This window comes from Oncorhynchus kisutch, linkage group LG5 (genome assembly GCF_002021735.2).
Source record: "Oncorhynchus kisutch isolate 150728-3 linkage group LG5, Okis_V2, whole genome shotgun sequence".
Taxonomy (NCBI): Eukaryota; Metazoa; Chordata; class Actinopteri; order Salmoniformes; family Salmonidae; genus Oncorhynchus; species Oncorhynchus kisutch.
This window is the reverse complement of record NC_034178.2, coordinates 64,097,645-64,114,046: the sequence shown is the minus strand read 5'-3', so window position 1 is coordinate 64,114,046 and position 16,402 is coordinate 64,097,645. Positions and strand designations below refer to the sequence as shown.

General features: G+C 41.9%; 1 protein-coding gene across 1 annotated transcript in view; it reads left to right on the top strand.

Moving 5' to 3' along the window:
• LOC109891648 (plexin-B1) overlaps positions 1-16,402 on the top strand; it is a 153,150-nt gene that overhangs the window by 32,380 nt on the left and 104,368 nt on the right. The gene's annotated exons all lie outside the window — the stretch shown is intronic.

Below are 16,402 nucleotides of genomic sequence, written 5' to 3'. Positions count from 1 at the left end.
TTCGCTGTCACACGTAAGAAAGGAGTGAGCAGACATCCTGCCCAGATCATCCTGAAGACGATTTTGGACATTTACCTAGGTAGATAGTCTTGTTTTAAAGAGGGCAGTGCCCATTGTGGCAACAGGAATAATAGTTTTGACTTTCTAGACATTTCCTCTAATTCATCTTAATTTTGCAAATAGCTCAGGGCTTGGGATTGGAGTTTTACACCCTCTGGTGACAAGTCCACTTCCATCGACCGCATCCCAACGCATTCAGCAGCTATTCCAAGTGTCGACGTCTGGTCCCAATTACCTCCCCAAACCAGAGGATTTGGCTGCTTTGAGGACCAAAGGGACCTCCTACAGTAGCTTTTATCCGTTTGTTTTCATATTTCCCTTTGGTTAGCCTTCCTTCTCCTCTTCGCCTTTTTTGGCCCAGCCAAGGATTATTTTATTTCTTCCTCCCATGCTGACCGTGGTTATGTAAACTCTCCTCTTGATCCACCTTTGATTCCACCCAGTCCAAGTTGCCACTTTGCCAGCTAAGAGCACTAGCTCCCACAAAGCCCAGTTTTTCAATTACGTTGTGGAATCGGATCAGGGACTATTTCTTCCCAGGCTGGCCGGGTGGGTGGAGGGGGGGAGGAAGTGGAGGGGGAGGATTGAAGGTGGGGGTGGGTGCGTACGAGGAAGGAGTGTCGTTGTGTGAGCCGTTTACTCCTCCACTAACCTCTCCTCGTGGCCCTTGTGGCAAAGCAACCACCATTGTCACAGCAACCATTGTCACAGCAACCATTGTCACAGCAACCATATCCGTTTTATTCCCGTCTTTTTATTTCTGTCCTTACCCCATTATTAAACCTTTTCACACAAAAGCCAAACATTGAGGAAACATTGAGGAAACATTGAGGAAACATTGAGGAAACATTGGGGAAACATTGGGGAAACATTGGGGAAACGTTGGGGAAACACCGGCCGTTCAGACCCTTTTCATCAGCACCCTTTGGACTCCCTCTATTCTAAGGCAACAGTTGTCACCGTGTCAGAAACATTTTGTTCTCAGTTTAGTAAACCCTTTTCCACTATTAGTCTTTCTCGTTACCCGGTTAGACAAATGCTCCGGAAAACGCAGAAAACCTTGAGGAAACTTAAAGCAGACATTTGTCAGTGGCTCGCTGTCGCAGATGATCACGGAGTAACCTTTTGTCTCCATTAGTTCCCTTACCTCTCAGTATGTTCCCTATGGGTGTAGCAGCCCTCAGCCAAGCCTGTGATTTGAGCTCTGTTTAAACCTTACTTCCTGTGGCCTTGGAGCGTGTGCCTCCTGAGTGTCTTATTATTGTCTACATTTTCACTGGGATTTGTCTGGGAGGGGACTGATTTTATGGTAACTATGTACACACACACACAGTGATTTCTTGAGGGAGTGGTGTTTTGGTTGACTGCTGGGGCCTCCCCACGTCCAGTAGCTCTTCTGGTGCCCTGCCTCTGTGTGTTAAGCCAGCTGCTCATCTCTCTCACACACACCCATATTACAGGGAAATGATCAGCCAGGGCAGACAGGAAACCAGCAGCCACACTGCAGGTGCCTGCCTGAACTTTACCCCCAGCAGAGACTCCCTGAACATCACACACCTGGTCTAGACACTAATATAACCACAGTGCTATAACAATCAGACCGTGTAATGGAGTCATTCAAAACCCATTGCACAATTTACTTTAGGATTGGTCTTTTTAGGAACCATCAGCAACAGTACTTATACCACGAGAGAGAATAGATACGATCAATTATGTTATCAAGGTACAGCAGATGTGGAAATGGGAATGTGTTGTTCTGAACTGGGTCCTGTGTTTTGAGGGGTAGGGAAATGAGTTACAAAGTATGGCGGTGCTCAATCTGCTCAGTCTACTCACCATGTATTGTTTCAGTCAGGTCTATTGATTTAAAATGGTATTTCGTGTAACTGGTCTCCATGCTAAGAGCCATGATTGCAGCTTTGTTCCTTGTTTTGCACTCCTGTTCAACTCCAAACTGACCATGGCAGGCAGTTTTGAAACCAAGCCTAAAGGAACAAATACCAAACCACTTCGGCACTCAGACTTGTGTAAACACACACACACACTTTCACTGACATTAGTATTGCTACAACCCTTGCCTTCAGGCCTCTGCAACAAAACCTTGAAGAAATTAGCCTAAAAATGTTTTTTTCTGCTTTGCCTTCAGCCATGTCTTTCTGCATGAACATACTCACACCTGAATGAGTTAATATACATCCCTCATGTAATCAGCAGTCTCGATCTACATACTCTACAAAGAGACTAAGGTGACTTTCCTTCAGCGACGGAGCAGTATTCATAACAAGCAGGCAGAAGTAATCAAATCATGTCCCTTTTAATCTCCGTCTAACAAATGATGTTCGGCTATAATGCATTTGGCCAAATCTAAGAAAGGGAGGGAGAGGTAACACTCCTTCAGAGGTCGTCCTCTGTTCCCTGTCATCCAATGTCACCTCCATCCCTCTCTTCTTCCCGCTCCGCAGAAAGTCTGGAATCGTAGTCACCACTTGAATGTTTCTGTGACATTCACATGGCCTACTGTTGATGCTCCAGGGCTGTAGAGGAGACCTTTATCAATAATGTTTTGTGTCTGATGCTCCGTTGCTCAAGTACAGAACATTCTACAGCGTATTAGACATGGGAGGGGTAGTGTTTTAAGATTTGGTTCCTCACCTTTGATGCGGTGGACTTAAATATCCTGCATTGTCAAAGAAAGGCTTTGAAATGGTAGAACTGGGTCAATACCTTGACAGTTTTACAACTGTGCATACGGTTGGGCCAGCCCTGAAACTGCTCGCGTAGAACCATTTCTATGTTGCCAGTTGTTAGACCATAGTGTCTCAGTTGGTAGAGCAAAGCACTTGCAGCACCAAATGTTTCGCATTCCTGCTTGGGCCACCTACAGTGCATTCGGAAACCATTCAGACCCCTTTTCCCACATTTTACATTACAGCTTATTCTAAAATGGATTAAAATGGTTTCCCCCCCTCATCAATCTACACACAATACCATATGACAAAACAAAAAACAGTTTTTAGACATTTTTGCAAATGAAATAAAAATCTGTTTTTATATATGTATTCAGACCCTTTACTCAGTACTTTTTGTAAGCACCGTGGGCAGCTATTACAGCCTCGAGTCTTCTTGGGTATGACGCTACAAGCTTGGCACACCTGTATTTGGGGAGTTTCTCTCATTCTTCTCTGCAGATCCTCTCAAGCTTGTCAGATTGGATGGGGAGCGTCACTGCACAGCTATTTTCAAGCCTCTCCGGAGATGTTAGATCGGGTTCAAGTCCGGGCTCTGGCTTGGCGACTCGACAACACATTCAGACTTGCCCCAAAGCCACTCCCGAGTTGTCTTGGCTGTGTGCTTAGGGTCGTTGTCCTGTTGGAAGGTGAACCTTCACTCTAATCTGAGGTACTGAGCGCTCTAGAGCAAGTTTTCATCAAGGATCTCTCTGTACTTTGCTCCGTTCATGTTTCCTTTGATCCTGAGTAGCCTCCCAGTCCATGCAGCTGAAAAACATCACCACAGCATGATGGTGCCACCCTCATGCTTTACTACCGTAGGGATGGTGCCAGGCTTCCTCCAGATGTGACTGTTGGCTTTCAGGCCAAAGAGGTCAATCTCAGTTTGATCAGACCAGAGAATCTTGTTTCTCATGGTCTGAGTCGTTAGGTGCCTTTTGGCAATCTCCAAGCTGGCTGTAGGATGCCTTTTTACCTAAGAGTGCCTTCCATCTTCCCACTCTACCGTACAGGCCTGATTGGCGGAGTGCTGCAGAGATGGTTGTCATTCTGGATGGTTCTCCCGTTTCCACAGAGGAACTATGGAGCTCTGTCAGAGTGACCATCGGGTTCACCTCCCTGACCAAGATCCTTCTCCCCCAATTACTCATTTTGGCCAGGCGGCCAGCTCTAGGATGAGTCTTGGTGATTATAAACTTCTTCCATTTTAAAATGATGGAAGCCACTGTGTTCTTGGGGACCTTCAATGCTGTTGAAATGTTTTGGTACCCTTCCCCAGATCTGTGCCTTGACACAATCCTGTCTCAGAGCTCTACAGACAATTCCTTCAATCTCATGGCTTGGTTTTTGCTCCAACATGCACTGTCAACTGTGGGACCTTATTTAGACTGCTGTGTGCCTTACCAAATCATGTCCAATCAGTTTAATTTACCCCAGGTGGACTCCAATCATCTCAAGGATGATCAATGGAAACCAGATGCACCAGAGCTCAATTTGGAGTCTTATAGCAAAGGGTCTGAATACTTATGTAAATAAGGTATTTCAATTTTCAAAAATTATATTAATTTGCACAAATGTCTGAACCTATTTTCGCTTTGTCATGATGGGGTATTGTGTGAAGGTTTAGGAAAAAACATTTAATATATTTTAGAATAAGGCTGTAACGTAACAAAATGTGGAAAAAGTGAAGGGTCTGAATAATTTCTGAACGCACCGTATAGATGTAAATGTATTCACGCATGGCTAAGTTGCTTTGGATAAAAACTTCTGCTAAATGTCATGTATTATGGTAAACGCTCACCGGCCCATTTATTTGGTGCACCACCCCGTTCATGAAAATGGATCGCTCCTACAAACAGGGAGTCATGTGGCCATTGCTTGCTATATAAAGCAGGCAGACAGGCATCGAGGCGTTTACTCGCTGTTCAATTGAACGTTAGAATGGGTAAAACTAAGCAACTTTGAGCCTGGCATGATCGCCGGTGACCGGCACGGCGAGTCCAGTATCTCAGAAAAGGCTGTCCTCCTGGACTTTTGACACACGACAGTGTCTAGAGTTTACAGAGACTGGCGCGACAAACAAAACATCCAGTCAGCGGCAGTCCTGGGGGCGAAAACAGCTGGTTGATGAAAGGTCATCGAAGCAGTATGGCAAGAAGGGTACAAGCTAAAAGGCGGACCCCAAAAAGACATAAAGGAGCAGTACAACAGGGGTGTGCAGACCTGCATCTCAGCACAACTCGTCACTGAAATAGCCAAATCTACTTATTTCGAAGGGGTGTCCACATACCTTTTTCTGTGTGTTTATTCACATTGCTCATATTTTGCCCAGATATTCATTTGGAATGACCTGGACTTCCTAAGAATGAGATGTACCAAATATGAAATTCATGGCGGATATTGTGTAGTGTGAAAGCCACTTAAGATACAGTACAGTCTCTTGAGGATTTGGATTAATGCATCCAGGGTCCAGTACTGAAACTCTGTAAGACATCTAGTAGTTTAATACTATATGAGCTGTTCAGCTGTTCATTCAGCCATTTCTTTCTGATTTAGCTTCCTACATATGTTCAAATGTTACTCCAGAAATACTTCGATAGGGGTTGGATTGTGCCCTTGGCAGCTCAACTGGGTCACAGCCTGCATTGTGGTTGGTTTTGCTATTCAAATGTATTAATATGGGAAAATGTCCCGACCTTGCAGAACGACCGCTGTGGTTTTGTTCGCCTTGGTTTATTTGTTTGTGGGTTGGTCTTTGTTGTTTTAGGGCTGTGCAGATCTATGAAGACTTTCTAGTCTGTTTTGGTTGAGCTTAAAATATTTATCTGGAATGTTCTCCATGGGAAATTAAATAATGAATGTTAAATGTGTCTTAAAAGAAAACTGTAGCATTTTCTCTATATACAGTAATCAATCATGTATATTTCCCTAAACAATTCGTTTATTTTTTTAGATGTTGCTTCAATATATCCACATTTCCCCTACCTCATGAGGCCATCTATTTTGTGAATTGCACCAGTCCCTCCTGCACCAAAGCACCCCCACAACATGATGCTGCCACCCACGTGCTTCACGGTTGGGATGGTGTTCTTCGGCTTGCAAGCCTCCCCCTTTTTCCTCCAAACATAATGATGGTCATTATGGCCAAACAGTTCTATTTTTGTTTCATCAGTCCAGAGGACATTTCTCCAAAAAGTACGATCTTTGTCCCCATGTGCAGTTGCAAACTGTAGTCTGGCTTTTTTATGGTGGTTTTGGAGCAGTGGCTTCTTCCTTACTGAGCGGCCTTTCAGGTTGTCGATATAGGACTCGTTTTACTGTGGATATAGATACTTTTGTACCGGTTTCCCCCAGCATCTTCACAAGGTCCTTTGCTGTTGTTCTGGGATTGATTTGCACTTTTCACACCAAAGTACGTTCATCTCTAGGAGACAGAACTTCTTTCTGAGTGGTATGACGGCTGCGTGGTCCCATGGTGTTTATACTTGCATACTATTGTTTGTACAGATGAATGTGGTACCTTCAGGTGTTTGGAAATTGCTCCCAAGGATGAACCAGACTTGTGTAGGTCTTGGCTGATTTATTTTTATTTTCACATGATGCCAAGCAAAGAGGCACTGAAATACGTTCACAGGTACACTTCCAATTGACTCAAATTATGTCAATTAGCCCACCAGAAGCTTCTAAAGCCATGACATCAATTTCTGGTATTTTCCAAGCTGTTTAAAGGCACAGTCAACTTCGTGTATGTAAACTTCTGACTCACTGGAATTGTGATGGAGTCAATTATAAGTGAAATAATATCTGTTAATAACAATAGTAGGTAAAATTACTTGTGTCATTCACAAAGTAGATGTCCTAACCGACTTGCCAAAACTATAGTTTGTTAACCTCTAGCGTCGAGCAATCCCGTATCCGGGAGCGTAATTATAGCCTCAAGCTCATTACCATAACGCAACGTTAACTATTCATGAAAATCGCAAATGAAATGAAAGAAATATATTCACTCACAAGCTTAGCCTTTTGTTAACACTGTCATCTCAGATTTTCAAAATATGCTTTTCAACCATAGCTACACAAGCATTTGTGTAAGAGTATTGATAGCTAGCATAGCATTAAGCCTAGTATTCAGCAGGCAACATTTTCACAAAAACAAGAAAAACATTCAAATAAAATAATTTACCTTTTGAAGAACTTCAGATGTTTTCAATGAGGAGACTCTCAGTTAGATAGCAAATGTTCAGTTTTTCCAAAAAGATTACTTGTGTAGGAGAAATCCCCCCCGTTTTGTTCATCACGTTTGGCTAAGAAAAAAATCAGAAAATGCAGTCTCTACAACGCCAAACATTTTACCAAATTAACTCCATAATATCGACAGAAACATGGCAAACGTTGTTTAGAATCAATCTTCAAGGTGTTTTTCACATCTATTCGATGATAAATCATTCGTGGCAGCTGTGTTTCTCCTCGAAGCAAACGAAAAATACACGCAGCTGGAGATTACGCAATAGTTGCAACAGAGGACACAAAGCGGCCACCTGGTAGATGTAGTCCCTTAAGGTCAATCTTCCAATGATTTGCCTACAAATATGTCACAATGCTGTCGACACCTTGGGGAAACGACAAAGTCTAAGCTCATTCGTGACCCATACACAGCCATATAAGGAGACATTGGAACACAGCGCATTCAAAATCTGGGGCACTTCCTGTATGAAATTTCATCTTGGTTTCGCCTGTAGCATTAGTTCTGTGGCACTCACAGACATGATCTTTGCAGTTTTGGAAACGTCAGTGTTTTCTTTCCAAAGCTGTCAATTATATGCATAGTCGAGCATCTTTTCGTGACGAAACATCTTGTTTAAAACAGGAACGTTTTTTTATCCATAAATTAAAAGAGCGCCCCCTATATCCAAGAAGTTAACAAGAAATTTGTGGAGTGGTTGTAAAACAAGTTTTAATGACTCCAACCTAAGTTTATGTAAACCTTCGACTTCAACTGTAGACGGCCTGATATTGGGGCATTTTTCAGGGGTCTTCAGAAAATCTAGATTTATTTCGTCTTTCCCCTCCACCTTGATCCTGACGTTCACCTCTTCTCTCATTACCCAGTCTTTACTTCCTTCCCTCTCCCCCTCCATCCATCCTCACCCCGGAGATCGACGGAGGAGAGTACATGGAGAGAAAGACTGAGGAAGAAGCAGAGACGCAGGAAAGAGGGAGGGAGTGAGAGAAAGAGGGGCAAGACTAAGACAATTGTAGACAGTAAAAATACAATGAAAGACAGGGACATAAGGACAAAGCGAGAGACGGTCAGAGAGAACCTAATCAAGAGAAACCAAGCTGTTAAAAGGAGAGCTAGAATGTGCAGAAGATCTATGGTCTCCGGCTGACTGGGGAATCCCCACAGGTACAGCGGGATAGTTAAACAAACATGGGCCTGATCAGTAATGGACGCAGGTCCCCAAGTACTTAGCCTGGACACAAATAAACACACACTCACTCACTCTGCTATTCTCCTGGGGAGTTAATGCAAGTTGACAAATTGGGACATGTCCCCTCTTGCTCCATGCTATAGCCTCAGACAGGCCTCTCCAATTAGAGAGGGTCATATGAGGACTTATGGGCCACTCAACCTGGGTCATATGAGGACTTCAGGAAGAGGGCAACAGCTGCTACTGAGCCAGATGTCTATGTGTCAGGGGAGAAGCTCCAGTTGGTATCCGATTTTAAGTACCTTGGCATCATACTTGATTCCAACCTCTCTTTTAAAAAGCATGTGAAAAAGGTAATTCAAATAACCAAATTCAACTTGGCTAATTTCCGATTTATACGAAATTGTTTGACTACAGAGGTAGCAAGACTACTTTAAATCTATGATACTCCCCCACTTAACATACTGCTTGACTAGTTGGGCCCAAGCTTGCTGTACAACATTAAAACCTATTCAGTCTGTCTACAAACAGGCTCTCAAAGTGCTTGATAGGAAGCCCAATAGCCATCATCATTGTCACATCCTTAGAAAGCATGAGCTCTTGAGTTGGGAAAATCTTGTGCAATACACCGACGCATGTCTTGTATTCAAGATCCTTAATGGCCTGGCTCCCCCTCCACTCAATATTTTTGTTAAACAGAAAACCCAGACATATGGCAGCAGATCCACAAGGTCTGCCATGAGAGGTGACTGTATAGTTCCCATAAGGAAAAGCACCTTTAGTAAATCTGCATTCTCTGTGAGAGCTTCCCATGTCTGGAATACACTGCCATCAGACACACAACTGCACCACATATCACACTTTCACAAAATGCTTGAAGACATGGCTAAAGGTCCATCAGATTTGTGAACATGGTCCCTAGCTGTGTGTTGCCGCTCTCCATGTTGTCTGTAGCTTGTGAGGTGTGGAAACACTTTGTTGCTTTTATGAATTTTGTCTTGCTGCTTTTTGTTTTATGTTGCTCTGTCTGTATGCTACGTCTTGCTTGTCCTATGTTGCTCTGTCTGTATGCTATGTCTTGCTTGTCCTATGTTGCTATGTCTTGCTTGTTCTATGTTGCTATTGTCTATATTGTAATTGTTTTTAATAACCTGCCCAGGGACTGCGGTTGAAAATTAGCCGGCTGGCTAAAACCGGCACTTTTACTGAAACGTTGATTAATGTGCACTGTCCTTGTAAAAATAAAAATAAACTCAAACTCAAGCCTTGATTGAAGTTTTATTAGTTGATTTACTGTGTGAAAATGGCATGTGTGAGTGAGGTGGGTAGCTGTCCTAGTGCCATGCCAAGGGTTGTTTCTACCTGATAATAAAGGCAACGGTGATTTGGGGCGGTTGGGTGTGCAGACATTGTTTTGTCATGGCTGGTCAGGAATCTGGACTGTTTTCAGTGTGTTGATACGCTGTTATGAATACCGTCTTTGATTTGTATCTCAAGGACTGCTGAACAAGGCTCTCCTAACGAGGCTGGACCGCGGTGAAGAGAGATTAATGAAGACACTAGGGAATTGGAGGAGCAGAAGGTGGGCAAAAAAAATTGTGTAATTATCAGTCTCAGCATCTGTTACCGGACTTTATTTCTTTCTTTTTTAACACAAAGATCCAAGGGTCTGCTTTAGGAGAACGTAGCCTCTCATCGTTGTCCAGTGCCAGAATGACTTTTCATAGAACCCTCCTCAAAATCCCTTTGAAAGCTCTGATCAACGCATTAATAGTCATTGACTTTCTAAAAAATGGTGTATACAGAAACCAACAGTCTACTTTAGCATGTTGGTGTGAATGATATGTCCACAGTGGTTACTTTAGCTATGTGGCATGGCAGGGCAGTGTATAGTTAGATAGCATGTCCAGACTAGTGTGTGTATAGTTAGATAGCATGTCCAGACTAGTGTGTGTATAGTTAGATAGCATGTCCAGACTAGTGTGTATAGTTAGATGGCAGGCTAGTGTGTATAGTTAGTTAGCATGTCCAGGCAGGCTAGTGTGTATAGTTAGATGGCATGTCCAGGCTAGTGTATATAGGTAGATGGCATGTCCAGGCTAGTGTATATAGGTAGATGGCATGTCCAGGCTAGTGTATATAGGTGCATGGCATGTCCAGGCTAGTGTATATAGGTGCATGGCATGTCCAGGCTAGTGTATATAGGTGCATGGCATGTCCAGGCTAGTGTATATAGTGAGATGGCATGTCCAGGCTAGTGTATATAGTTAGATGGCATGTCCAGGCTAGTGTATATAGGTAGATGGCATGTCCAGGCTAGTGTATATAGGTAGATGGCATGTCCAGGCTAGTGTATATAGGTGCATGGCATGTCCAGGCTAGTGTATATAGGTGCATGGCATGTCCAGGCTAGTGTATATAGGTGCATGGCATGTCCAGGCTAGTGTATATAGGTGCATGGCATGTCCAGGCTAGTGTATATAGTGAGATGGCATGTCCAGGCTAGTGTATATAGTGAGATGGCATGTCCAGGCTGGTGTATATAGGTAGATGGCATGTCCAGGCAGGCTAGTGTGTATAGTGAGATAGCATGTCCAGGCAGGCTAGTGTATATAGTGAGATAGCATGTCCAGGCAGGCTAGTGTGTATAGTGAGATAGCATGTCCAGGCAGGCTAGTGTGTATAGTGAGATAGCATGTCCAGGCAGGCTAGTGTGTATAGTGAGATAGCATGTCCAGGCAGGCTAGTGTGTATAGTGAGATAGCATGTCCAGGCAGGCTAGTGTGTATAGTGAGATAGCATGTCCAGGCAGGCTAGTGTGTATAGTGAGATAGCATGGCCAGGCAGGCTAGTGTGTATAGTGAGATAGCATGGCCAGGCAGGCTAGTGTGTATAGTGAGATAGCATGGCCAGGCAGGCTAGTGTGTATAGTGAGATAGCATGGCCAGGCAGGCTAGTGTGTATAGTGAGAGAACATGGCCAGGCAGGCTAGTGTGTATAGTGAGATAGCATGGCCAGGCAGGCTAGTGTGTATAGTGAGATAGCATGGCCAGGCAGGCTAGTGTGTATAGTGAGATAGCATAGCATGGCATGTCCAGGTAGGTGGGTGGGTGTGGATCAATGCCCCCTCTAGATCTGCCCATCAGTGTTAACAGGAAAAGAGTGTGACAAATCATCTGTGTCTACATGAGGTTATAGTGACCCTGTGGGGACCTAGGTCCATACTGTGTCTGTGTGGGTAGGTTTACATTTGTATTTGTGTGTGTGCATGTGCGCTCCCCGCTCCCCTTTTCTTTAAGCTTCCAACATCCCACCAAACCTCCACACACACAGAGTCCTATTTGTGGTGAGCAGTAGGGGGCTGGGGTGCTGGAGAGGTGTCCATTGTGTTTTAAATAGAGCTGATTGGAACAGAAGGAATAAGAACCCCCCCTCTTGCCTAGACCCCTATTCTCATACACTAGAGCTGGGATGATAAACTGAAATTTATCGATACAGACCGAACTGACTATTTATCGAGGACATTTTTCTGATATTGATAATAATGATTAGTGGCCTAAAGGAATGTGATGTTTGATATGAAGTCTGTTAATATGGGCTATTGCTAACTGGACAATTGATAGCTACAATATTCAAGTAGTAGTTTTAAGGGTGACGTAAAAAAAAACTAACTGGTGCACATTAATGTGATGAATTTATCGTTCAATTTATTGTTATGATAATTCAGTCTTCAATTGCTCAGTGTTTCTGTTTTTCTTTCATTTTCTTGGTCTTCCTGTGTGTCTCTCTCTCTTACTATCCTGTCTCTCTCTCTCTTACTTTCCTCTATCTCTCGCTCTCTCTCTCTCTCTCTCTATCTCTCTCTCTCTATCTCTCTCTCTCTATCTCTCTCTCTCGATCTATCTATCCTCTGTCAATTCAATTCAAGGTGCTTTATTGGCATGGGAAACATGTGTTAACATTGCCAAAGGAAGTGAGGTAGATAATATATAAAGTGAAACAAACAATAAAAATTAACAGTAAACATTACACATACAGAAGTTTCAAAACAATAGACAATCCAAATGTTATATATATATAGAGTGAGATAGCAGTGTATATAATTGACAATTGATAGCTACAATATTCAAGTAGTAGTTTTAAGGGTGATGTAAAGTGTTTTAACAATGTACAAATGGTTAAAGGACACAAGATAAATATGGGTTGTATTTACAATGGTGTTCTTCACTGGTTGCCCTTTTCTCGTGGCAACAGGTCACAAATCTTGCTGCTGTGATGGCAGACTGTGGAATTTCACCCAGTAGATATGGGAGTTTATCAAAATTGGATTTGTTTTCGAATTCTTTGGATCTGTGTAATGAGGGAAATATGTCTCTCTAATATGGTCATACATTGGGCAGGAGGTTAGGAAGTGCATCTCAGTTTCCACCTCATTTTGTGGGCAGTGTGCACATAGCCTGTCTTCTCTTGAGAGCCATGTCTGCCTACGGTGGCCTTTCTCAATAGCAAGGCTATGCTCACTGAGTCTGTACATAGTCAAAGCTTTCCTTAATTTTGGGTCAGTCACAGTGGTCAGGTATTCTGCCGCTGTGTACTCTCTGTTTAGGGCCAAATAGCATTCTAGTTTGCTCTGTTTTTTGTTAATTCTTTCCAATGTGTCAAGTAATTATCTTTTTGTTTTCTCATGATTTGGTTGGGTCTAATTGTGCTACAGTCCTGGGGTTCTGTAGGGTGTGTTTGTGAACAGAGCCCCAGGACCAGCTTGCTTAGGGGATTCTTCTCCAGGTTCATCGCTCTGTAAGTGATGGCTTTGTTATGGAAGGTTTGGGAATCGCTTCCTTTTAGGTGGTTATAGAATTTAACGGCTCTTTTCTGGATTTTGATAATTAGTGGGTCCAGGTAACGAGTGGAGGACAGAGGTGCCTCTTAAAGAAGAAGTTACAGGTCAGTGAGAGCAAGAAATCTTGCTTGTTTGTAGGTGACCAAATACTAATTTTCCACCATAATTTGCAAATAAATTCATAAAAAATCCTACAATGTGATTTTCAGGATTTTTTTTCTTCTAATTTTGTCTGTCATAGTTGAAGTGTACCTATGATGAAAATTACAGGCCTCATCTTTTTAAGTGAGAGAACTTGCACAATTGGTGGCTGACTAAATACTTTTTTGCCCCACTGTATGTCTCTCTCTTGCTATCCTCTGGTCTCTCTCAATTCAATTGACTTTATTGACATGGCAATTTCATTATTACTTACATTGTCAAAGTTTTCATATCGCAAAATAAAAATAAAATAAAAATATATATATAAAATATATATTGATATATAAATAAATGGTGGGAGTAACATCAATAATAATAGTAGTAGTGGACATGGGATTATCATTAACAACTACAACAATATTAATGAGAACAACAATACATTAAAGCAGTGGTAGTAGACCAGTGTCAACATGACTGAGAAGACAAAACAAAAAAAGATGGGAAATATAATCGACATTACTTTTCACTGGCTGTCCCTCAGGTTGTGGCAGGAGGACACATTTGGCTGCAAATTTTGGCTTTTCACCCAATAAATATTTTTTCTTTTTTCTTCATATTTTATAGTTTCAAATTCTTTGTATTGAATTATAATTTTGGGAAAGAAATATTGTCTTAGGTCTGAGTATTTGTCACAGTGTAATAGGAAATGCAGCTCTGTCTCTACCTCTCCCCTGGAGCAGAGTGAGCACAGCCTGTCCACTCTGGGCAGCCAGGTTTGTCTGTGACGACCGGTCTCTAGCCAGACTGTGCTCACGGAGTCTGTACCTAGTCGTTGTTTTCCTCAGTTTTCTATCAGTCACAGTGGTCAGATAGTCTGCCACCATGTACTGTCTGTTTAGAGCCAAATAGCATTGAAGTTTACTTTGATTTTTTGTGGTGTCTTTATAATAGGTGATATATATTTTGTTTTGTTTTGTGATGATTTGGTTGGGCCAGATTTTCTGAGTGCTGTCCTGAGGCTCTAATGGAGTTGGTTTGGGTTGGTGAACTAAGCCTCCGAACCAGCTGGCTGAGGGGACTCTTCTCTTGTTTCATCTCTTGACATTGTAGAGCTGTGTGATGGAATGTTTTGGGGTTACTTGTTTTTAGATGGTTGTAAAATTTGATGGCTCTTTTTTTCTATTTGAATGAGGAGGAGGTATTGGCCCAATTCTGCTCTACATGTGTTATTTGGAGTTTTTCTTTGCACTTGCAATAGTCTTGCAAAACTCTGCATGCAGTATATCGATTGGATGTTTGTCACATTTGGTAAATTCATTATTAGAGATTGGACCCCATACTTCACTGCCATATAGCACAATTGGTTCTATAACTGATTGAAAATTGTTGAGCCAGATTCTAATTGGAATTTTGTTTTTGATGTTCCTTTTAATGGCATAGAATGCTCTTCTTGCTTTGTCTCTCAGCTCATTCACAAGCATTTCGCTACACTCCCATTAACATCTGCTAACCATGTGTATGTGACAAATAAAAATAGATTTGAAAGCTACCTGTGTTGCTGATATTTAGTCCTAGATATGTGTAGTTTTTGGTGTGTTCTAATAGAACTGTGTCCAAATAGAATTTATATTTGTCATCCTTATTTCCGGAACGATTTTGGAATATCATTATATTAGTTTTTTTTTAGGTTAACGGTCAGACCCCAGGTCTGACAGAACCTGTGAAGACGATCTAGGTGCTGCTGTAACCCCTCTTTAGTGGGAGACAGCAGCACCAGGTCATCTGCGTACAGCAGACACTTGATTTCAGTGTTGTGTAGGGTGACACCAGGTGCTGCCGATTCTTCTAATGTTTTTGCCAATTCATTAATGTAGATGTTAAATAGTGTTGGACTTATTGGGCAGCCCTGTTTCACTCCCCGCCCCTGAGAGAAGTCGTCTGTTTGCTTGTTGCCAATTTTAACCGCACATTTGTTTTTAGTGTACATTGATTTAATACAATCTTCATGCCAAATTGAATCAAATGCTTTCTTGAAATCTACAAAACACGAGTAGGTTTTGCCTTTGTTTTGGTTTACTTGTTTATCAATTAGTGTGTGGAGGGTGTAAATGTGGTCTGTTGTACGATCATTTTTTAGAATCTCGCTTCTGCTCAGGATGTTGTGTTCGTCAAGGAAATTATGTAGTCTGCTATTTATAATACTGCAGAAAATTTCCCCAAGTTGCTGTTAACGCAAATTCCTCTAATTATTTGGGTCAAATTTGTCTCCATTTTTATAGATTGGTGTGATCAATCCCTGGTTCCAAATATCGGGGGAAAATACCTGCAGTGAGGATAATGTTGAAGAGTTTGAGTATAGCCATTTTGAATTTGTCGTCTGTATATTTGATCATTTCATTTAAAATACCATCAGCACCACAAGCCTTTTTCGGTTAGAGAGTGCATAGTCTTTCCAATAATTATTCTTCTGTATTTGGGGTATCCACAGGATTCTGATAGTCTTTGACTGCTGATTCAAGGATTTGTAATTTTTCTTGTATATATTTTTGTTCTGGGCTCTTTGTTATATTACTGTAGAGGTTTGCAAAGTGATTTCTCCACATATCCCCATTTTGGATAGCCAATTCCTCATGATGAGGTTTGTTTAATTTATTCCAATTCTCCCAGAAGTGGTTTGATTCTATGGATTCCTCAATTCCATCCAGCTGATTTCTAATGTTCTGTTCCTCTGCTCTTAGGGTGTGTTTGTATTGCTTCAGTGTTCCCCCATATTGAAGGTCTATATTTTTGTTGTCTGGTTCTGTGTTTTTGATAAGATATATTTCTCAATGACTTCCTTAGATTTTTGCAATCATTACCAAACCATTTTTCATTGTTATTTCTGGTTTGCTCATATGCTTCTTTAAATTAGTCAAGGAGGCTAATTTGTCAAATATAACGTTTATGTTCCAAACAGCCAAATTTACACCTTCATTGCTGTAGGAGAATGTTAAGGCTAAAAAGTTGTCCAGGAGAGATTTTATTTTTTGGCTACTAAATGCTTTTTGGTAGATGTCTGTACTGTTTGCACTCCCTCTATAGGCCTGTTTAGTACCATGTCATTTATTGGGCCGTGATGCTTCATGGTTGGGTTCTGCTCTTCTCAGATACACTGTGATTTTACTGTGGTCTGAGAGAGGTGTTAGTGGGCTGACTGTGTA